This window comes from Calonectris borealis, chromosome 13 (genome assembly GCF_964195595.1).
Source record: "Calonectris borealis chromosome 13, bCalBor7.hap1.2, whole genome shotgun sequence".
NCBI lineage: Eukaryota > Metazoa > Chordata > Aves > Procellariiformes > Procellariidae > Calonectris > Calonectris borealis.
In genome coordinates, this window is record NC_134324.1 from 12,726,537 (window position 1) to 12,749,648 (window position 23,112).

A 23,112-nucleotide genomic window follows, 5' to 3' on the forward strand; every position below is an offset into this window, starting at 1 on the left:
CTGAGCACTCAGGGAGCAGTGCAATGAATCGGGTCCTAGCTTTTTCCTTGCTGCTACTCAGCAGATCCTATCCTACTTCAGACTTGGAGGCAGGCTGTGTGAGGCCAGGGAGAGGTTTTCTTCTGTTCCTACGTAAGCTTCCCAAAGATCTGGAAATTTGGCTTGAGACAAGAGGCAAAGTTTGAGATCCAAGTCCTGGGAGCACGTTGCCCTCATTGAGAAGTCCACAAGCCACCTCCTGTGCTTTCTCCTGGACTGAAGGTGTGACCCAAGCTGCAGGGTTGGCTGGTGGACCCCAGATCCTTCTGGGAACAGCTGCCCTGCAATTCTGTCATTGCTTTCCTCCCAGGACCTGCCAGGCCCCTGCTGGCAGGTCCATAGTCAAACAGGCATGCAGCAACTGCAAGCAGCATCCATATTTCCACTTGGGTGGATGTCTCAGCTGGCTGTACCCAGGACTGACTCCCTTTGGAGGTGCAGGTGTGTTTGGGCTGATGCTACCAAACAGCCAGGCAGAGTAGGTGGGGAGGACTGGAGCAAGAACAACATGCAGCGTGGTGTGGGGGAGAGATGACTTTACACACAGCTCTCACTTTCCTATGACCTCCAAAGCAGGAGGGAGATATTTAATAGAAATGTGCTGGACTGGCAGGGAAGGAATATTTTTTTAGCGTTCCAAGTCACACTGCTGCAAAAACAGGTGTTGCTAAGGCAAGCTCTAAACTAAAGGGCATGAGGGCTTTCAACCTCTCCTCCTGAAGGGAAACTCAGAGGCAGAGAGAAGCAAACCCTTCTTGCCTAGAAGCCCCAGACTTTTCTTTTTCCCCCTTCAAACACCTAAGTGGAAGCACAGAAGGACATGTCAGCAGCATTACCAAGTCACCTGGTTGAGAGCAGCCTTGGGCAGCAAAGGGACTTTCCGGAAACCACAGGGAGAGCAGGCAGTGTGTCTGCTAGGATCACACTGGGCTCTGTAGAGATGTCTTCCCTTCAAAAGGAGCAAGAAAAAATCAGCCATTTCATCAGAGGCTTGTTTGTATTGAGGCTCCCTGTACTGATGCTAGTCCTGGTTTTTTGAGCGGCAAGGGAATGGAGGGAAATAGTCTCCTTGCAGTAATATAATGTGGGAAGGCAGGAGGGCAGAGCTGGGATGAGGAGGAAACACTGGTGTCACTCTCGTGTGCTAGACCAATGTACAACTGGGATGTTCTACGGGATGTCCCCAAGCTCTGGAGCAGCAAGTACTTAAATGTTCTTATAAGGGAAACCTAATGTGCCAGCTCCTAAAGACCAACCTGAGAACATCCCAATCTGCATAAATACAGAGAGAATTGCATTCAGAGATGACACTTTTTGCAAAGTGGAAAGTGCCATTAATGGCTGTTTTCCTGATTACAGCAGAGCAGAAGAGAGAGGGAGCCACTTGCCCCAAAATGAAGGTGAAACTGGAACTCCAGTTCCTGGCTCAGAGAATACCTTCTGACCACAGCAGGTCCATGGGACTTTTCCTTGTGTGGGCTGGTTCCTTACCTCAGAAGTAATTGGGGCAGTAGGACAGGGTTGGCCTCTTATATCTCACTGCTGTCCAGTGGGACATGTAACTTGACCCATCAGCACTTGGTTGTATTTGGAAAGAATTTGGGAGCATCCCTGGGAGCCAAATGGTGCCTCTGTCATGAGGCCTTGGACGCTGCTGTTCCTGGCACTGTGATGCTTCTGGAGCCAGGAGGGAGAACAGCCGCTCAAAGAAAAAGTCAGTTTCCTTGTTCTCCTGACAAATGAATTTAAATTGAAACAGAATTTTGAGTGAAGCTGATAATAGCTGTGCTATTTTAATCCATCCGTGTCTCCCTTGCCTCAGCATCAGCGCCGACGTCAAAGCCTCCTCAGCCAGGAAAGACCCTGGTCGGATCTCCTGGAAGCTGGCGCTCTCAGCAGCGGCACGGGAGGATTGCAATGCGCAGACAGCTGCAGCCCTGTCTCTGTTAATTGGCTCTGTTCCTCTGGATGTAGCACTGAATCCTCTGCAACTGAGCATAAAAAATGTGAGGACGTTTCCTCCTGCAACAACAAATCTCAAACCCATATAGCCTTAATAAATAAATAAAGTTCCACGTTCTGCTCCCAGATGCCACTGTGGAAATTCAGAATAAGTTCAGTGGATGTATTCCAAAGATACCAGTGTCAGGGAGGGCCGAATTTAGCCTGAATGGCAGAGGAGGGAAATGGGATGCTTTTGCTCACTGCATTGAAGCATAAACATAATTTCCCTTGTGAATTTTTATAGTGATTCTCTGAAATACAACAAAAGGAAGATGTGGCTCCTCAGCATTGTTTCTTTTTTTAGCTGCCCTTTGCTGATTGTACCAGAAGCAATATGTTACCTGTGTGTCTGAGGCGCAGTGCCACAGAAGAGCACGTCTTTGGGATTGTTAAAGCCAAGCATGTCCCAGGTGGGCTCCCTGACGTCAATGATGCCTGTCATGGCACAGGGAACAGAAGTTGAAAGGCCTACCATGATCCTGGCTGCAGTCCCTTCTGCCTAAATTTGAACCCCATCTCTGGTGATACTCGAGAAAAATCTCTTCTTTGCCACAAATTAGGGCAAAGCCCTCCTTGATCTTTGCATGAGGCAGATCAGCTGAGCACATGAAAATTGTAACAAAGGCAGAGGAAACGTGCTTTTACTTCTTCAACCTTTTTTTTTCTTGTGACTTGCCTCGTTCCAGTTCCAAGTTGATTTTTTGAGCTCAATTATCTTTTCCCTTGTCCACCCCAAAATTTAGCAGAAGGCTGTGTAAAAAAAAAAAAAATTAAGTGAAAACCTGCAAACAACACAAAGCCAAAAAGAATCAATGCAAAAGAGTTTCTTTGTAACCAACGTGATGTCAGCATCTGTGGAAATGAAATATTTAGCCCAGGATTGAATGTTTATCCTTCTGGTATCAGCTCTAATCTGAGCTGCCACTTAAGAAAATGAACAAACAAACAAAAAATAGTCTAACCTTTTTCCTTACGATGATAGTTTCAAAGATGTAAATTCAGGACTTGGAATTCATCATAATGAGTTTCTCTGCATATACCAGATTGTTCGGGGGAACTTGTGATGTCCCACCATGGCTTCTGTGGCTCATCTGCACCATTGCGTCTCTTCCCTCCCTACCCCCAGCTTCCTCTCCATGTGCTCATCTCGTTCCCAAATGCCAGTCCTGACATATGCCCTGGGGGAGCAGCAGCTTCAGGCCCTGTGGGGCACCAAGATTTCTGACTTAGTTATTTTGTTATTTGCTATCACTGCTGCTCTAGTCCAGTGATGGATAGCCCTCGGCTCTGGTTGGCACCAGGGCAAGGGAGCATGCCTGCAGAGGGGAGAGGGACTTGCACCTCTCAAGACCCGTGCCAAGCTCCAGGCCCGGTTGTCCTAATACAAACTTAATAACCCATCTTGTAAGGACTCTTTAAATTGACCTTTAAACAACCCCTAATGAGATTCTGTTTGGGGATTTGGTTTTGATTTATTTTTGACAGCAGTAACAACCAAAACCCAAATAATATTTTTAGCTTTGGACACCCCAGGAGCCTTAACAAATCCAAAAATATTCCTGAAAAGCAAGACAGTGGTGGTCTGCTTTTCCCATAAATGCCACAAAAATACTAACCCCAGGAGAAACTTTTTTTAATGCTAAAAGCGAATACATTTTCAGCCAAAATAGAAGTTGATGTAATAGATTTGACCTTCCTTGCTTGATCTTGCACTGTGCCGGTGCTTTTTTGCTAACACACTGTTAATCTGGGGCCTTACCACACCACAATTCAATCTTGCTGTATCTCAGACATAACATATCCCCTGTCATGAGGCTGCAAGCCAAGCTGGGGGTGCAGAAGAACCCACCAGCTCCAGGGTTTGCCCAGCTTGGGGGAACCCTCTGTCTCTCTGCTGTTAGCAATGCTGAGGACGCCTGGCTAGTCTTGCTGGAGTCTGTTGAGAGGTCACCTTCAGGTGGCCCCTAGGTGTCCATGCCTTAGGCACTGGTGGTGGGGGCCATCCAGGCCAACCTCAACATGGGGCTGCCACCATCACTAGACCAGGTCAGTGTGGCTTTGTCTTGTGAAAAACTGATGAAACAGCAGTGATGATGGGAAGCCAAGGGAATAATGTGCTTTTATTCCAGCTGAGGATCTTGCACTGATAATTTATGCCTTGGGGATAGAGGTTTGGTCTTTCCTCCGTTCTCTAGGGGATGGCTGGGTTCCTTATCTAGAGTCTGGTCTGGAGAGTGTCTTCATCTCAGTCAAATAGGCCAGTTGTCCCCACCTCAGAAAAGTTATGGACTCCCTGGAGGGCTGCTGGCTGTCACCTTGTCCATCTGCGGGGGTGTTGATTCTGGGAGTCAGCGTGCTCTGTTTGCTTTTAATGACCACAGCAATGTTCTCATTGCAGATGAGCCTGCATGTGTTTAAAGCAGCAAAATGAAATTCCCCCTGACCTCCGTCCCCAGCCAAAAATGAAAAGTACAGCAAGGTTGGAGGGGAAACAGCACAGCTGGGTGTCCTGTGTGCTCGCCTCCACTGGAGGCGTGAGCCGTCTGTCTCTTGTGGAGTTTCTCTGAAACGGGTTCCTCTCCAATCAGCCAAGCCCCGTCTCCCAGGGCTGGGGAGGGAAGGGGTGCTGGTGGGCAGGGCGGGGACTGGCAGCAGGGTGGTGGCAAGGACATGGAGGAGGGAGTACAAGCAGAGGCCTGAGAGGCTGCATGAGGGCAATAGCGAGGAAAGGCACCAGAGCAATGGACATATAGCATCTCCATAAATACCCAGCAAACAGCTCTCAGTCCCCCAGCTTGCTGGAGGCACCTAATGCAAAGGCTGGGCACTGCTCTGCAAAGCAGAAAAGGCCTTTTCTCCCCACACACCAGTGTGGCACAGCTCATGGTGCCTGCCCTGCTCCTGCTGTCCCCACCAGGAGTGGGAGATGACTGCCACCTTGTTGGGGTTGGACCAGGGGGAAGCGGTGTCCCCAAGAGGGCAGCCCAGCACAGCAGTGGCCACTGCAGAGTGGGTGATGTGCAACTGCAAGCCTTTAGGAGCAAGGCAGTGTCTTTCCTTCACATTTGTGCAATACAGAGCACTCTGGGAGTCTAGATATAGGGTCCCTTGGGTATATGAATGTAGTCATGGCCTTGCCTTACATAGTCCTTTCAGGAAGCCAGAGAAGGGTTTTGAGTGTCTTGGTGAATTCTTTTCTTTTTCAGTAATCAAAGACCAATTCTGTAAAGCCAGAAGTAGATGTGGGACAGGGAAGGACTCAATAAATTATGCATTTAAAAGAAAATTCAAAAAACCCCTATATAAACATGCTCTAAACAAAAAGATCAATCTTTTTTCCATAAATTTATATCCATTCATAGCTCAAAATACATGGCATTTAAAAGATCAACAGGGAAACGAAACACAAAAATTACCAGGACAATGTTCCAGCAGCTCAAATGTGCTTATTTGGTTCATTTGAGAACTTATTTTTCCATTTGAAATTTTCATCCTCATTTAGGCTGAAAAAATGCATATGAAACATGCACATATGAAACCACACCTGAACTGGAAAAATTATTTCCCTCTGCTTTTGAATGGCTCCTTTCCCAGGCTGTCAGCCACCCACCCAGCTCTTTGCAAAGTCCCTTTGGGCACGAGCAGTCTGCCAGCAGCTCATTTCTGCAGTCCCAGGCCTGCAAAACGCTGCTGCTGTTCCCACAAAGGCCTGATCTCTCAGTGGGATGCCTCAAGAAACATCCTGCTGAAAAGCCACCGTTGGCTGCTCCATGCACTTAGCTCCCCGTGCCCCTGCTCTGCCTGCAGCTGCCTGCGGTGCTGAGCTCCTGCCAGCCAAAGGCATGTGGTGCCCGTGGTTGGCTTTGTGCCTTGCTCTCCACATCCCTCTCTAGTGCCACAGTCATGGCCATGACGGGAGCTTGCACAGCTCCTTGCAAGGCCAGCAGCGCTGCTTTAGCCACCCAGCAGAGGACACTGGGGGGTGCTCCTGGCACCTTTCTCCTGAGTCTGAAAGGAAATGGGGCCACTTGATACCTGAGTCTTGCTGACCACAGGAGGTAGGAGTGCAAAGGAGAGGTACGGAGTGGCCATCCACTTTCTTCGGGCTGGCTATGAAGCCCTGAGACTAGCAATGCTGTTGCTGAGGAGCAGGAAGAGATGCATTTGGCACTGAAAGCTTACACAAGGGGTGCCAAGAAGAGGGTTTGTGCAGGTGTCTGTCTTGGCTTCAACACCATGTTACGTAATACTGATGCAACTTTTCTGTGCATACGAAGCCTCTCCTGGGTAGAAAGGGTATATGAGAGATTCGAGTTTGAGAGAGCATGAGGAACAGAAAGTGGAGGGTGGGGATTTCTGATTCAGCCCTCATTACTCTAGGAATTTCAGCAGCTGCAAAAAAAAGCTCCTGCATCTTGAGGAAAAGTGACTTGTAACTCCCCACAGGACCTGGCTATAACAAAGCCCAGTTGTAGTTGCAGCAGACAAATGTGCAATTCTGAGCCTTGGCCCTCTCTCTCCTTTGAGATATGTTACTCTTAATGCAAACCTCTTCTGCTCCTTCCCAGCCTCCTTGAGGACAGCAAAAACCATTTTCTCACCCCCAGCTTTGCTTACAGAGCAGAAGGGGAAGCCCATGTTAGATTGAGTGCTGTTTAAACTGGACACTAGGAAAACAGTCCAGGATAAGCCCGATCCCTGTATTTCTGCTTCCTGTAAACAGCTGACAACCTGGACTGTTCCAAGAACATGGGCCAGATGAAATAGCTGAATGGGTCATTGCTCTCTGTGTGGAGAGCAAACCATCTCCACATAGCTCAGGTTCTGCCTGCACTGGTTATCTGAACTGGTAGCTGATTCAAGTGAACAATGCCAGTCTGGGTGCTCTGAGTTTGGATTAAGAAGTGTTTAGTTTGGAGGCAGGGGAGTTGATTGTAACGTTTTCCTCATGGGCTCAGACTAAATTGCAATAGGAAATTAGGGCATCCTCACAGCATTTGCATAGGTCTAATGAAATGCACTTAAAAGCCTCAGCTTAAAGCTCACCTAGGCAGTTGTTGATTTTCTTTTGGAGTTGGTTTAATTATATTGGTTTAGAAAACAAGGTCTTCAGCATGTTGGATGCTCCTGTGAAAAAGTTATTCTTTGTCTAGTTATTTCACTAGAATTATGCTGGTACAAACGCTTCACTGAAAATATAGAAAAAAGAACTGGAAAGGACCAAGAGAAGTAATCTAGACCCAACCAAGCCGTCATCTACCCAAACCCCTCCAGAAGTACTTGTCCTGCTGGGCTCAGCCTCTTGCAGTCAGCACCAAACAGCACAGAGACAAGATGTCTCCAAGCTGCATTGGGTAGGTGACTCACCTGAGCTTGCTGGGGACTCCCCAGCTCAGGTGCAGCCTACAGGGAACACCATGGGCAGGTCCTTGCCTCTCCTGAGATTTTTGGACTCTGGTTTCAGCACTGACCAAAGCTCAGAAGCAGACATCCATGAACATATTAAGTAGTGGGCAAGTGAAGAGAGCAAGTTAATTCAATCATATTACAGCTGAGGTAGATTTAGATCTCTACAAAGTCTGGCACTGGTTCCTATTTTTCACCCAAAGTGTTCTCTTCAATCTTAAAAATGGCTTTGATATGTGCTGGGTACCAGAGAGGCTGTGATCAATTTGTTAGAATGAATTTATTAAAGAAGAGAATTCCCGGAAGAAGAAATTGGGAATGTGGCAATTGTAATTGTCTCCATCAATTGAGATGGATTCTGAAAACCTGAGCTTCCCCTCTCTGACTTTGCTGCAGCTCTGGTGTTTCACACACAAACTGCATCTCTGAGCCATGCTGGTTGATCTGCTTTTCTCCTCTAAGTACTGGGTGATTCCTTCCCCTTCCCTTGCCACCATGCCATGAATAATCAAAACAAACATGCCACATTGCTGAAAAATTTTCTTTTTGAGGTAGACCCAACCTGTGTGCAAATTTGGGTCAAATTCAACAAGGAGTTTCAGCCAAAAGCATGCAGGACATGTTGAAACATTTTTGTTTTGACATCAAACTGAAATGTTTTGAAATGGCCTTTTTTAAAATTTCAAGACGGATGCAAAATTTGTTTAGCCTAATATTAAAAACCAGACTAGACAATAAAGGAAATTTTTCTCTTCCTGTTGAAGGAATCACTTAGGCTTGACTTTAATGATCTTCAGGGTCTTATTTTGTTTTGCCGAAACGGTTGACCCAAATTTCCTCTGATTGCTTTAGGTTCAGCCACTCGCATGAAAAATAGTCTGTTCAACCAGCTGAATTTCATACATCTCTTCCAGTTTCTTGCCTTCTGCCCTGGTTTTCTCCTGCATCCCCCATCCAGTTTGATGCCAGTCCTCACTAAACCCCCTCGGTTTGTGATACACTCCCTCCTCTCAAGTCTGTTGCTCGGTGGAGGGCCATTTAATTGTTTGGCATAATTCTCTTATTATGCAGCACCACGCACGTATGTACACATAATAGGAATGAATAATGGATGCTAATAATGCATAATTAATTCATGATAAGTGTCTGTTACGAAGTCAGCATCAGAAGTGGGATCACCGCAGGGAAATTCCCCATCCCTCTCTCTGGCTCCCGATGAGGGGTTTGAAAAGACCTGAGCTCAGTGTGCACCACAGTGTCTCTCTGAATTACGGAGCGGTGGACCGGGGAAAGGAGGAGAGACCATCCCCACGTGCTCAGAGCAGAGGGAAGGGCTGAAAACTGCAGTGCCAGGAGCTGAGTTACTCCCACATAGCACTGTGTGAAACTGGGCTGGGGACCAGTTCCTCTCCTACCTGCTTCTCATCCTTCCCAACCCAGGGCAGGACATCATATCAACACCAGTTTGGAGCTGCTCTCCAAACTCCTACCATTGTCAGGGAAGACCTGGGCAGAGCCTTATCCCTCCTGCTTAATCATATTTGTTCCCCCATGTCACCATCACTCAGGTTGGCACTCGCACATGACAGCTTTCATCTTCCCAACTGTGCTGCGGGAAGCCTGGCAGGGCCAAGGTTGCCTGCTGAGGACCATTAAAGCCTACTTGATAATGTAGCTGATGTCTGAGGCTCTTTGCACTGAGTCCAAGAGCCAGGATTAGGCTTGGAAACGAGCACGAGTGAGTTCCTACAGCTCACAAGGCCTGCGCTGCTGTCCAGGGAGCACTCACGCCTCCTCCACCGCTTCTGCTTTCCAGTGAGCATGAGCAAGGCCACAGATCGTTTCTGGCTGGAACCAACCTGGAGGATGTGTATGTGATGGGGAAGGAGTCTGCAGCACAAAGCTATTCCGTCTTCCTGAGTGCCATGCCTGTCCCCAGTTAACAGTTCCTGTCCATGTGAACACGGGCAATATCTCTCTGTAGTTCACAGGGTCTGCTTGTGTTATAAGTATGGACCCCATGTGTGTTCAGAAGAGTCCTCATTTGTTCCCTGACAAGAAGGCAGAGCACTGTTTTGTCCAAGTGAATTGTAGGCATGGCTGAGACCATAACTTCATGCCCCATCAGCCTATACATCATTGTCACATCTGTGAGGACAAGAGATGCAATGCAACATAGATGGTCTTAGTTATGGCCTGTAAAGGAGCTCGGTCAGGCTCTGACCTCAGTCACAAGCATGGGGGACCCCAGCACCACCCACCACCAACTTCTGAAGGCAGCAGTCAGAGGGTCTGACTCATGCCTTGGAGGAAACCTGCTCCCACCCCATTCCCACTGCTGCAACCAGGCTTGCGAGGATCAGGGACTAATAACAGCTTGAAATATCCTCACAACAGCACCAGCAGTGCTAGTGCTGAGCAACCATACAAAGTCTTGGCTGAGATGTTCAACAGCTTCTCTGCTGTTCACTTTCCCCTGACCCTGCTTCCCACACGTCCCCGTTTCCAGTTTGGTTGATGCCAAAACTAACAAGCCACTGCAATGCTGCTGCTCTCCATTACTGTTCCTTCTGCTCCTCCTTCATGTTCAGCTCCACACTCCTCTCCACTTGTCATCACCGACAGTGGAGCAGCTGCTGTCAGCCAAAGCTTTACTTAAGGGAAAAAAAGTTTAAATTGCTCCAAGAAGGATTCCTCTGAAGATTGGCTGAAAGAAAATTAGTTTCTTCAACCAAGTCATCAAATACAGCAGTAAGCAGGGAACCCTTGCATGCTGCAAAAGGAGAGGCAGAAAGTGCAAGAAATCCCCTGCAAGAGGGATCTGACCCTGAGTTATGCTGAGGACGTCCTTTATGTGGGGCCACCCTCGCCAGCAGGGACAGGGAGAGCTAGGGACAGAACTGGGCTGTGAAGAAGCCCTAACTAATGGAACTAAGGGACCTGCATCTCACCTATGGAACTGCAGATACATCTTCTGCCAACCCAGCATACATCCAATTTCACAGGAGCATTTGTATCTTGCAGAGCATGGCTGCTCTCCCTTCCATTGCCCATGGGACAATTACCAAGATTTGACACTTCCCTCCCCATATCTTCTGGGACACGTACTCTCTCTTCAGACCCTGAGGCCACACTGCCTGGCAAAGCAAGACACATTTATCCCTTACAGTGTGCAGGCAGCCATCTCCTTGCCATGGTCTGCCCCCGCCACCCATGTGTCCTCTCCTCCCTGCTGCCCTTTGCACGGGCCCCCATGCCATCTGCCAAGGGATGGGAACACCTCTCCTGTGCCAGCCTGCAAACCCAATGCAAGGGAGCTCTGCTGATCCCTGGGACATGCTCCCATCTTCCCAAAGCCAGCAATACCGCCAGTACAGCTCGCCTCCCGCTTTCCCAAGTCAAGACTCATACATATAGTACAGTCCCATCATGGCAAACTGCTCTCTTCCTAACCTTGGCACATGCTGCCTCCAAACTCCCTGCCTCAACGTGATGTGGTACAGCACCAGCACGCAAAAGGTCAGCTTTCCATTATAAGCAATTCAAGGCATTTAATTTGTATCAAACGCAGAAAAAGCACATGATTCTGCACCACATAAAAACATGGTAAAATTGCAAAAATGTGTTTGACAAATCCATCAAGTTACATCAATAAAGCGCCTGGTGTTTCTGGATTTCTCCATGCATGCTACTGAAAGCAGTAGGAGTTTGCCAGAGGCTTTCACCAGAGCTGAGCTGCACCCTGGAAATGCAGTTTTCCACAAGCTAATCATATGCTCACAGTCAAGCACATGAGCTGTGTGGTCTTATCCCCTCCATCTTTCTGAGGTCAACAAAAGGGCTGTGCATGGAACAGTAGAAAGTGTGGTTCATTGTATTGCCCACCCACCAGCTCACTCATTTCTTTAATTTCTAGATTTGCCTGCTGCAAACAACCATCACGTCCTGGCTCAGCCTTTGCTGTTTATCCAGTGACAGCCAGAGCACGGGGGCAGGTTTTTCTTCTTCCATCCTCCCTTTCCCATCTTGTCTACCCATGAAATCTAGCAGGAAAGGAAAGCCAAAAAAAGGAAAACCAAGCTGGGGGCAGAGGGTGACCACAGTGCCAGCAGTACCCTAACCAGCCAGGGTGCAACCTCACCACATTGAACAAGGCAAACTCGTAAGAGGCTCTGGTGAGCCTGTGGTCACCATCAGACAAGGGATGGGATATTGCCCATGCAGCAGTTCAATCAGAAGTTGTTGAAGACAAAGCTAGAAACTATGCCAGAGCTTAAGTATAGCTCTTAGACCCATGGGTGATGGGTGGGGGTCCCAGATGAGACTGGTCCAGGCAACTAAAACCTGTTAGTGCACACAGAGGCCTGAAAAAAAACTTGCATTTCCCTTTCTAGTGTAATATGTGTAATTTTTCCTTTATCAGACTGTCTGATCATCATGTACACTAATTGTTTTCCCAAAAGAGATAAGTGCTACAAAAAAGACGCAGTACCAAGGGAAAAGCAAAGATGCTGACAGAGCCCCAAGTGGGGAAAGCCGTGCAGGCATTTGGGTGAAGCAAGTCCTACCCCTCCCCACAAAACACTGCAGAAACCACTCAGTTAGGGGAAGGCTTGGTGGGAAGGAGGTAAATTGAGGTGTCAGTGTCAGCCCTCAGCCAGAACATGACCCATATGCTAGGAAGAAACAGACCAAAGTTGTCAGTGGTCACCTGGCTGCCACCATGCCATTGTTCCCCTTTGCATGGAGGTTACACCTCCCCCAGCCCTAGCAACTGTCACTGCTGCAGTTTCTGCAGCGGCTCTTCTTGCTCTGACAGCAAAATGAAACTGAGTACGAAGGGTGAAAAGCTGGCATCCAAGAATAAGGCACATGAGGTGGTCGTTAGACGTTACGGTATGATAGCTCTTCAAAAGCCTGCGTAGGGAGAGATAGCTGCCTTCAGACAGAGCTGGGCTGGGGTACCTCAGAGTTTCTTTTTCCAGCTCCCAGGATAAACTCAGGAACTGTTTTCAAATAAATATTTAGGAAAAAGGTAGCCTATTATATGGAGCTGAGGGAGAAGGAAATGTGAAGGTCTGACTGAAAATAAAATTAAGCCTTGATGCTTGCTGCTTCTCTTCCCTGCCTGGTGTCCAAATCTCTCCTTGGACAAAGCTGGTTGTGCCATCAGTCCTGCACTGGCCTGGCTGGAAATACTCCACTACAGTCTCCCTTGGAGTTGTAATCCAAGATGTGTGGGAACAAAATTTGCCCTATGGTGCTCACTTAAAGAAACACTGAGGGACTTGTGGCCATCTGGCCATGGATAATAGCAGGGCATATTTGTATGGGAAATGTATGCAGGCGGAGAGTTAGTATCAGAACATCTTGATGGTCTTGTCAAGAGAACACATTATTTTTCTTTAAGCAGTGTATTGCATGTGATTCCCCTGCTTGAATCACTTGTGTATCATGTTGGATCATATTGTACCCAAACTAATCTACTGCATCTATCAATCCATCTGTTTGTGTTGAAGAATTCCCAGAATGGGAACATGTCTTCAAATGTTTATTTAAAGTATTTGGCCTGGTTAAAGACTTCATATAATCTTCTAGGAAATGAAGAGTGTTGCCCTTGGTGCAGCTGTGCTGCAGATTGCAATGAAGGGATGTGTGCTGTTCTGAGCCATTAAATGGCCAGATTGGCTGGAGTGAAATGGAGGATGGATTGCTTCTTAAGGATAGGAGATGGCAGATAGATAGCTTTGACATCTCACGAATTAGGAAATGTAAGGAGAAGGATCTTTGTTGCTAGGAGAACTATGTCCCAGTCCCCAAATGATCTTAATCCTGGGAGCAAGCAGCAGTAGGAGCTTTGTTTTATGATACCTGCAGATACTTTGTAGAGGATCATCAAGCCCTGTTGTGTTGCTACATGAACAATGCTTTCTAAACAGCAGGTATACTTCTCCTTGACTTCCTGGAATCTTAAATTTGGAGGGGGAAAAGAGGTGATATTTGGTTGTCCACCCTCCATGCTTACAGAGTGCCTCATCTCAGAAGAACTGGTTTTCACATACAACAGGGCCGCCAATCACCCTGTTGTTCACCAGCCCTGTTCAGTCAGCCCTGCCTGCCACAGCTGTACTGAGTTAGAGCTAAAAGGGACAAAGCAGGAGAGGGCTACTTTAGGAGGGAGGTTGGACTGGTGGAGTTTGGAGAGTAGTTTCCTGATGTAAGCTTTTAGGTAAGTATTGGGGTGTGCTGTGTTGCATTATTGGCTAGGGGCTGGGTGAAGCAGGAGGGTTCAGTGTGAAGATGAGGGTCTGAAGATGGGGAGCTGCTGCTAAAGATTTGCCTGAGATGTTGGGTAGGTGGTGAGGAAGAGGAGGAGCAAGAAAAATCAGAGAAGAAAAGGCAAAGTAAGGAGTGAATTGGGGAACAGAAAAGTTGGTTTTGGCTTTATCTTAGGTCTGGAACTCAGAGCTGGGGGTGGTTTTTTTAATTTTCCCCACCAGTGCTCAGGGATGTGTTACTGAGGGGATGCAGGGTGGTACCAACAGGTGATCCACAAGCGGAGCAGTTGGCAGACAGCTTGCTGCATGCCGGGGTACAGGATTTGACCAGGCAGGTTTTGAGCTCTGCAGGGGAAGATCAGGCTCAGAGCTATGTCTTGTATGTGCCTGCACCCTCCCAGAGGTGCAAGGACATGCTGCAGCCCTATGGGCCCATAATGCCTCTTTTCACAGAGGAAAACTGGATTTCCATGGTTGTGTGGAGCCAGAAGTGGGAGGGCTGTCTGGCTTTTCACTGAGTACTAGCTCTACCTGAGCCTGGCCTGAGAGTGCCTATGGAGCCTGTGGTCTTTTCCCTCCTACAGAGTGATCTCTGCTGGTGGCAGTTTGATTGTCTGATGGTCTGTTGACAGTTAATGATTGTCACAATTTAAAAAAAAAAAAGTTATTTACCAATTTTCTTTCCTGTGGAGCTGAAAATAATGGCAAAATCAATCTAAACTACATAACACTAAGAAAACAAATAGATTATCCAAGATGACCAAATTAAGCTGCACACAGAACCCATGTGGTTCTGTTCAGCTGTAGCCATGGGACTCCAAAATAATTATTGCTAGCTGCCAAATGTGTGATGGGTTGGGACTTTTTGGGGGGAGGGTTGATTCTTCAGCAAGGGCTGGGAGGAGGGAAATACAGACACTCCATGCAGTCTGAAACATGAAGATAACTGCTGGTATCATATAGGTTTAATAGCACTTAGTGTTGGATGTTGGATTTTTTACTATTCAAAAGAAGTACACAGGTAATAACAGTGATATGAATGATACTTTCCAAGGTGAAATGCAGAAAACAAATTCAGATTTTGAATAAGTCTGTCTGGTAATGATGTGGAGAGTCTGTTTTCTCATAAGGCTGGGTGGGGCAGTGGGGAACCTACAGAAATACTAAAGCAAAAACATCATCTTTTAGGAATGAAAGCAAAAGAAAGGTGAGAAAAGGAATCAGAGTTGTTGATTTTTTAATTTTTTTTTTTTTTTTGCTGACTGTGTCACTTGCAAGACCACATTTTAGCCGTGATACAGCCAGGGTGCTAGACAGCATGCTCTTGAATTTTTTGCCTTTAATGAGGTATTCCTGGAATGCTGTTTTATGGTGTTAAAGATTAAGCTGAGATGCTGAGACGGAGGGAAGAGTGAGGCCTGCAGCATGGTGGGCAGTGGATTAGTAGGAGAGAGGCTTCTAATCATAGAAAAATGTTTCCATTTCTTTGGAGAGTGGCATATCTGGAATAGCTACAGGATTGGACTGTCATCTCTGAAGGAAAGCTCCTAGAAAGGAAGAAGCACAGGTAAAGAGAAGGGAGGTGAGAGGCAGTGCAAGCTCTTCTGAGGAGAGAGTTGCAGACGGAGCAAGAAACAAGGGTGCAGTCCCAAGGGGATGTATTTGTGCCAGTACTGAGCCTGGGGAGATGAGTTCTGTAGATGTCAACAGACAAAAGGTTTGGAGCACGGACTGTACTCTCTTACCCAAAATGCAGCAGCAATCAGCATTTTGATTCTGATTTGCTCAGGTATTTTTTTTGCTTTATCCTCACACACACTTGAATGACTTACTGGTGAGGTCAGACCTCCCCTGGTTTGTGTGCTTGGTGCAGGCTTAGAGCCAGGTCCTGTTCCCAGCAAATGCTGGTTGCCTGTCTCTGCTGTACAGCAGCCGCCAGCCTGGGTACAGCTTTGCAAGATGTGCAAGTACAGTCTCTTGTTTCTATGGCCTGTCCAGGTGTTCATTGCCTTTGCATTGCTTGTGATGCAGCTGGCTGAAAGTTCACCCAAGGCTGCAGGATACTTGGATTTTGTGAGCAACTGGAGACCCCCTGTTAGCCTTAAATCAGCCATTGGGGTCCTTCAAGTTGGCAAAGCAGCTGGGAGGGAAGCTGGGAATAGCTGCTAGTCCCATTCCACACCTGGGACTATTGGAGTGGTGAATTTTAAGGGCACTGACACCACAACTGCTTAGGGTAAGAGTAAGAGGTTGAAGCTGGTCTTTTAGGAAAAAATACAGGGAAAGCTGCACAAGCTGAAATATGGAGCCTTTATTTGCCCACCAACAATTACTCTTAAACTTCTACACCTTTTCTCCTCCAGTAAAAATTGAGACATATCTCTCTTCTCACTGTGGCTCTGTCTAAATCTAATGTGGTTCCACCTATGTTTAATTTGGCTTTCTATTACCCATGTCCTTTTTTTTAAAAGAAAGTAAAAATTTCCTAGATTTAGCAACACCAGTGATTTCTTTTTCTAAAGACACAGCTTGAGGAATTGAGGCAAATTTGCTGATTAACTTCAGCTGAGAAAAGGAAAGAAAAAGTTGAAATGCTTCCCTTGGAAAACAACAGATCTAAACACCTGGACACTTCAGTGTGAAGTGGCATTTTTCATTTTAAAATTGGCTCTTTTTTTTTTTTTAAAACAGTGGTTAAGTAACTCAAAGAACAATTGAGTTATCAGGTGGGAATACTACCTTGAGTGAGTGCTGCTACTGCAGACTGCCTGTCCTGATATCAGGAAGATGCTCAGCTTTCTCCCTTTTTGATGAATGCAGGTGGCTCCTGGCTTTTAATTTTTATAGCCTTCATAGTGGAGAGAAAATTGCTTTTGGAAAGCCTCTGCCACTTTCCTTTGACAACTGGGCTCCTGTAGCTTGAGGCTGGTTTTAACGTTATTCTGTGTAATTAAGCGGAGCAAGAGAGGGGCTTCTGCAGCCACAGTGACGTTCCCTTGAATGTGGAGTACAGTTAAAACAGGATTAGCCAGCAAGTTGATTTAGGGGATGGAGTTAGACAATGCAATACCCCCAATTCTGGCTTTGCATATGGAAAAGGAGCTTGAGGAAGAAGGGGCTGAGGGCAGACCTGCTGCCTGGCTGGTAACACGGGGCCAGCCCTCCCCTGCTATCCCGCGCTTACCTGAGGGAAAAATATGCAGGTTGAATGGGGAGGCACAAACCTAGCAATCTGGGAGGTTGCTTTTGCAAGGAGCAAAAAGAGACAAGGACTTGGTGAGGCCCATGGGATGAGTGAGCAGAAGCAGGTGGGGCTATGGGTTGGAGTTGGGGGGTGGGGGGAATATTAGTGGAGGACGACTTTGAACAGACATTGTAATGCAGCACACCAGTGCCTGGTCACCCCGCTGCTGCAGCTTGGAGTCACTTGCTGTCTTGCCAAGGGAGATTTGTATGTGCAGCATTTTAAAGAGGTGTATCCCATCTCTCTGGATGTGCTGTGGCATTCCCTGGTCAGGGACAATCGTGTTCTCAGGTCGCTGAGACAGCAGACCTCATGCCCCTGAGAGCTTGTCACCTCCCCAACATGACATGCAGATGAAACGAGGCCTTTCCTGGAAAGAAGAGCTTTCGGACAGGTGGGATAAAAGGAAACGGTGTGTTTACCACAAATCAGATTATAATTCCAGGAGGCTAGAGGGAGGGAGGAGGGAGGTGGTGCTTGGAATTTGAAATGAGATTTAAAGGAATAATTAAGGGTTCTGCCACTGAACAATGCCAATGAACTGGCTGGGAATAAATCAGATTGCACTTGAAGGAAGTGACCTGGAAATATATTACTGACTGTCCCTTAGCCAAACCTCATCACCATAGGGCGTCATTGAATGGAGGGTGAGGTAACCAGGGGGGGCTCAGTTGGGGAGTGAAACCTGCTGGGCAGGGGCTTGGGAGCCTCTAAGGTGGCCTTTGTTCCAGACCACAGAAATCTCTGCTCCGAGTAGACCAGCACTTGTTGGTACGATTTTGCCTCTTGAAAATGCACACAAAATCTTTTATTAAAAACCCCGCAGATGAGTTAACAGCTGGGAGAAGCTGGAATATGATTAATGTCTCGTGAATTAGCCCTGGAGATACTTTATGGAAATAAGATTTACAACACTATTACACGCAGTCCTGAATGTGTTTTACATTTTTAAATGAGGAGAATGAATGTTTCTCTCTGCTCTGCTCCCTTCCCCCTTGGGCCCTTGCAGAGGTACAGAAAGACAATCCTGGCCGATTTGGGATGGGAGGTTTTGGCACTGGGGGAGGTATTGGACTGTGCAGTTAATTGAATGATCTTACTGGCCCCAGCGTTTTATCAAGAAAGGAATCAAAATGTGTCCTGACGTGTAGGACACAATTACAAGTCATCAACAGAGAAATTATAGATGCTAGGATGGAAAGAAGGGATTTATCAGGCTGCTTTGTCCATCCTCTCTCTGCCAATGCAGGATTGCTCCTGACAGCATATCGTTCAGTGCTTCTGGAATAATTTAGCTCCTGACACCTTCCAAGCAGTGCAGTGCTTCGAGCAGTCCCATTTATTTCAGTGTTTTAAACGTTCTACTTAAGATTTTCCTTCCAGACTGCTCAAGTCTTGCTAGAGGGAGAGGGTAATCTCTGTGGAAGCAGCAGTAGGTGGAGCCCCTGCCTGGGTACATGTGCCATACTGAGGGGGATGCTCAGTGGAGACCTTCCTTAACGTGAAAGGCAAGCGTCCCCTCCTGGAAGCCCTACCCTGGGTATGCCTCAATACAAGACATTTAATGAATGACACTATTTGACAATAGCAAAACTCTTCCATTCCTTATGCATGTCATCTTGCATCAGAAGAGAAGCTGGGCTCCTGAAGCTGTGTGACTGCCTTGTACAACACAGACCACGTGTGCTCTCTCCTACTATATGCAGGAAAGATTGCAAATGGGCAGCTGACGCTCTCGGTCTGGCGGTTATGCTAAAGTCAGGCCAAAAGATATGTGAAGGAAGGAAAAATCCCAGGAATGGGCTACAGGGGACAGCTGAAGAGCAATGAACCCCATGCTCCCATCACCAGAACTGATTACAGGAGATGAGACCAAACTAGTTCAGGTAACCACCAGGTAATAAACCTGATGAAAATATGGTCTTGGGGGGAAGGTGACGAAGTAGGTGCATCCACTTGGGTGTCTCTATTAAAACACTGGTTTTATTGGTGACTAGATGATGAAAGAAGAGCTCATGCTGGTTTTATACCCAAAATCCAGTAACTTTCCATGAGTACCTAGTGTTTTAAAAAGCTGTGTTTAGGTGGGGACTGTTTTGCTAGAACATCCTGCCATCCGTAGGCATCCTCAAGCTTGGCAGTAAGCCTTTCTGCTGAACGTCCGGCTCTGTCCCAGACTGTCTCAGATGATCTTGGGCCCCAAAACAATGCCACCCTATTAAAGGGTCCAATCAGACCTGCTTCGATGTCTGCTCCAGGCAACCTGAAGGCTACAATTATTCACTATTTCAGTAGATTAAGCAATCTGAGAGAAATTGGGATCTTTGTGAGCAGAAAGTGGAGGTGGCATATCTCCCCTTTACCCTAAATGCACTGGAGGAGGGGGATATCTGAGCCACAACCAGGCTAGAAGGGATTAATGTGACACAAAGCCTAGCAGTCATTTCTGTGCCATGTCCAGGAAAAACTTGTTTTCCTCTCTGAACCGCAGGTCGGGAATCCCAGCTCAGTTGGAAGCAGTGCGTAAAGCACGGATAGCTTCTGGGAAGGTGAGTGCCTGCATGAATGTGGAGCAAAGACTTGCCTAAAGCTCCTGTGTGGTGTGTAGCCGGGGCCCTACAGGGGACTATACCATGGGTTAGCTCTGCCCTGTGCCCACGCCAGCCAGCCCTGCTGGCAGGTACCACAGTGCAATGTCCTTTTCTAGCACAGCTGAAGAACCCAACTGCTGCAAGTTGTTGTGGTTAGGAGGTAATGTCAATCTGCTGGGCTTTGAAGGGAAGTCATTTTCTCCTGGGCTCACAGACGTAGAGGGGCTGTGGTGTAGTGTTGGGAAACTCCTGCGGCTGCACTTGGCAGAGATGTTAATGCCAAGTCAGTTTTATTATTTTAGTTTTTATTACCATCTAGCGGCAGGCCTTGGGAACTGAAGTCTTAAATCAGACTTAAAACTATCCCAGAAGACTGCATGATATAATCTTATAGCCCCTTGCTCTCCCTCTGTTTTTTTTTTTTGCCCTCACTAATTTTATCTTTCAGTTGGAATTATGTTTCCATGAATTATTGGCTTCCCACAAATTCAGCCCTGAATCTCCATGCGAAAAGGATTACATATACTTGTTTTACAACCCATGGCTCCCTCGGTGTTTCGGTCTCTTGCAAAGCATAGCTTGAAGGCAGCAAACAAATCCTAGAAGATGAATACCCTATAAATTAACTGGAAACCAATTTAGGATAGATTGATGAGAGGGAGCTATCAGGGGATCTGAATATACTAAGCCAACAAAGTCTTGACATCAAGTTTTAAGGTCAACTTGCTCAGCACTGGAGGGCTACTGAGACAAATCAGGAGGACTTGTAACAGTGTTGTCATGTCTGGACTAACAGGTATTTTGGGTGAAGGGATTCCCTGGGAGAGAGATGAAAACCTGCCAGGGATGAGCAGGAGTTGCACAGGGCACAGGAATGCTCCATCTTTGACCTTTACTGCAGGCTCTGTACTGATTTAAGTGAAAGAGCACTCGATCTGCAACTAGCAAAACTAATATTAAAGTATAGCAGATAAGTAAATGTACTGAACTTTGTTTTTTAACCTGACTGCCAATCTCAGTATGTATCTAAGCATTTTTAAGGTGCAAGTCTCCTCTGTCTATTTTCTTTATTTAAAAAAAAAAAACAACAAAAAAACCCAAAAGCAAAACAAAGCAAAAAAAAAAAAACACCCTCTGGATTAAAATAGTTCTGCCTTCAAATACTGTATGCCTTTGGACAGATCACCTGCAAACTTACTCTACTGTCACTAACATGAAGTTCATAAATCTTTAATCTGAAATTGAAATCTTCCAAGAATCCCTATCTGAAACAACATGAATGTCACCAGGCAGAGACCTGCACTTCTACCATAAAGATAAATAATCACAGACATGTACTTTTATAAACTCTGCACTATCTTCTGTAGCTTACTGCAGTTCTCTTGAAGTTGAAGAAATTATTCCAGGCAGAAGGACTATGTTCTTGCTGCTTTTTCCACAGTAATGGAAAGGAGTGGTTATGGCTGTGTTTTCAAAATAATGATAATCCCATTCTTTAATTGTTTGGGATCAAAGACTGTCAGCTTCAGAAATGTTCACTGGAGACCATTCACTCCCCTTGTTCTGGAGATCTTTTTCTCATGGCTATGTGGATCCCTTTTGGGGATTTCCTGGTTTACATGCAAGGGGATCTTCTGGGGCTGAACACTTTTCTAATCAGCACGGGACCCCATACAGCTAATCATGCCATAGCTGACTCAGTTGTCCAGCAAAAAAAAGTGCTGATTGGTGCAATGTAGTTTGATTTATCTGTCAGACTATTTTGTTGATGGCTAATTGCATCATAGCAACTAGAAGCAAGTAACTGTGCAATAGGTGGCTGGTCCATGCCTTTGTGCTCTCACAAAAGGCTCTCAGGGAAACAAGGCTGGAAAAGGAGTCGGAGATATCTTGGCAACCTCATGCATTTAAAAAAAAAAAGTGGGGGGAATATGAGGATATGATGATCAGATCGTGAAAGACATAGTCTTGTTGCTAAAGATACTGTGGTAGGATAGTAAATCTGTCCTTAACCATAGATATGAAAGGGTGAAGATTCCAACTCAAAAGCAAAAAGAAGCTGGAAATGACTGATACCAGCTGTTGACAAAACAGTTTTAAAAGAAAAAAAAAAAATTCCTATCTTAGATACCAGCCCCTATCTGACTCTGACCTTTGCTTTTTCTTGTGATGCAGCACAGCTCTCTGACTCTGTGCTAAAGAAATGTGCTTGCTGTATACACGAGTTTTCCCATGAGGCGCGTAAAGGTTTACTCCTTAGCTCCATTTTTTTTCGCATTTCTGTAATGCTCTGCTTGGCTCAGGGTTACCGGGTGTAATGGGTGAGCTGGAATTGCATAACCTGAATTTCAGAAAAAGTAAGGTGGTGAATGAAGGGGGGCTGAGGAGGATGGAGGGGGGGTCCTTGCACATCTCTTTAAGGAGAACTATTTAGTAAAGGAGTTGGAGGAAGCCTTCTGTCCCACATAATTTGGGATTTATAAGACAAACTGCTCTACGTGCAGTCACACATGAAGAAGCATCTTCCTGCTTTCCAAAATTCACCATTTAATGGTTTCTTTCTGAGTATTTAAGCAAAGCTGCCATTTCTGAGCTGGGGAAACAGGAGGAAGTGAATTCGGATAGAAAAGATAAGATGCTTCCCTGTTGGTTGGGGGGGTGTGTGTGTGTGGAAGTTTTTGTCATGTTTTGCTCCCCCCCCTCCCACCCTCTAAAGTTTTGGCCTTTGTCCTCCACAGGATTTGACACTGTAAAGCAAGCTTTTATCAGCTGCCAGAGCAATCGGTAATCCCTGTGTATGCTCACAAGCTCCTTAAGAAGTGGATGCACGTGAGTGTATCTGCAGGTGTTGTGTCATTGCATGTTATTGCTTTGTGGTAAATAACTAGGAAGAAAGATCAGCAAATGCTTCTGGCTTAAATGTACATCATCTCTATCAACCTCCTAGCCAGATTCATGTTGCTGTTTGGACTCTGATGTTTTTGATTCACTGGTTGTGGCAGAGATATTCAATGCTTTGACTGAATAGATGTTTAGAAGTGAGGTGGGTTTTGGTCTGTCTCGGAAGACTAATGGTTGGTGCCTTGCCGATTGGCACAACCTCAGAAGGTCCCAGAGGGTTTTAGGAGTGAGGGGGGTGCGGTCTGGATTCACCCTGCTGGGTCCCCAGCAGCTTTCAGCTCATGCTGAGGACCCTGGCTGCTGGGGAGTTTCACTGGTGGAGCTGTAGGCACCCACAGATGGGCAGACTCTAACTCCTCATTTCACTTCTGATATGTATGGTTCAGGTATCTCCATATGAAGCTTTCACCCAAAGCTGCATTTATAGTCCACTTCTGGGAGATGATTCCTTCCTGTCACTGCAAGGAGAGACGAATCGTGCTCTGGAAGTGGAGTACAAGTCCTTCTGTCTGTCCCCCCCCTTCTCAGCCTTTGACTTTTTTAGGCCAAGCAAAAACATTTACCTGCTTGGTGCCTTAAGTCTTTCACGATGATAGATATAAAATACGTTGGAAGAGCTTCCCTGCATTACAATGAAGTATTGTGTATT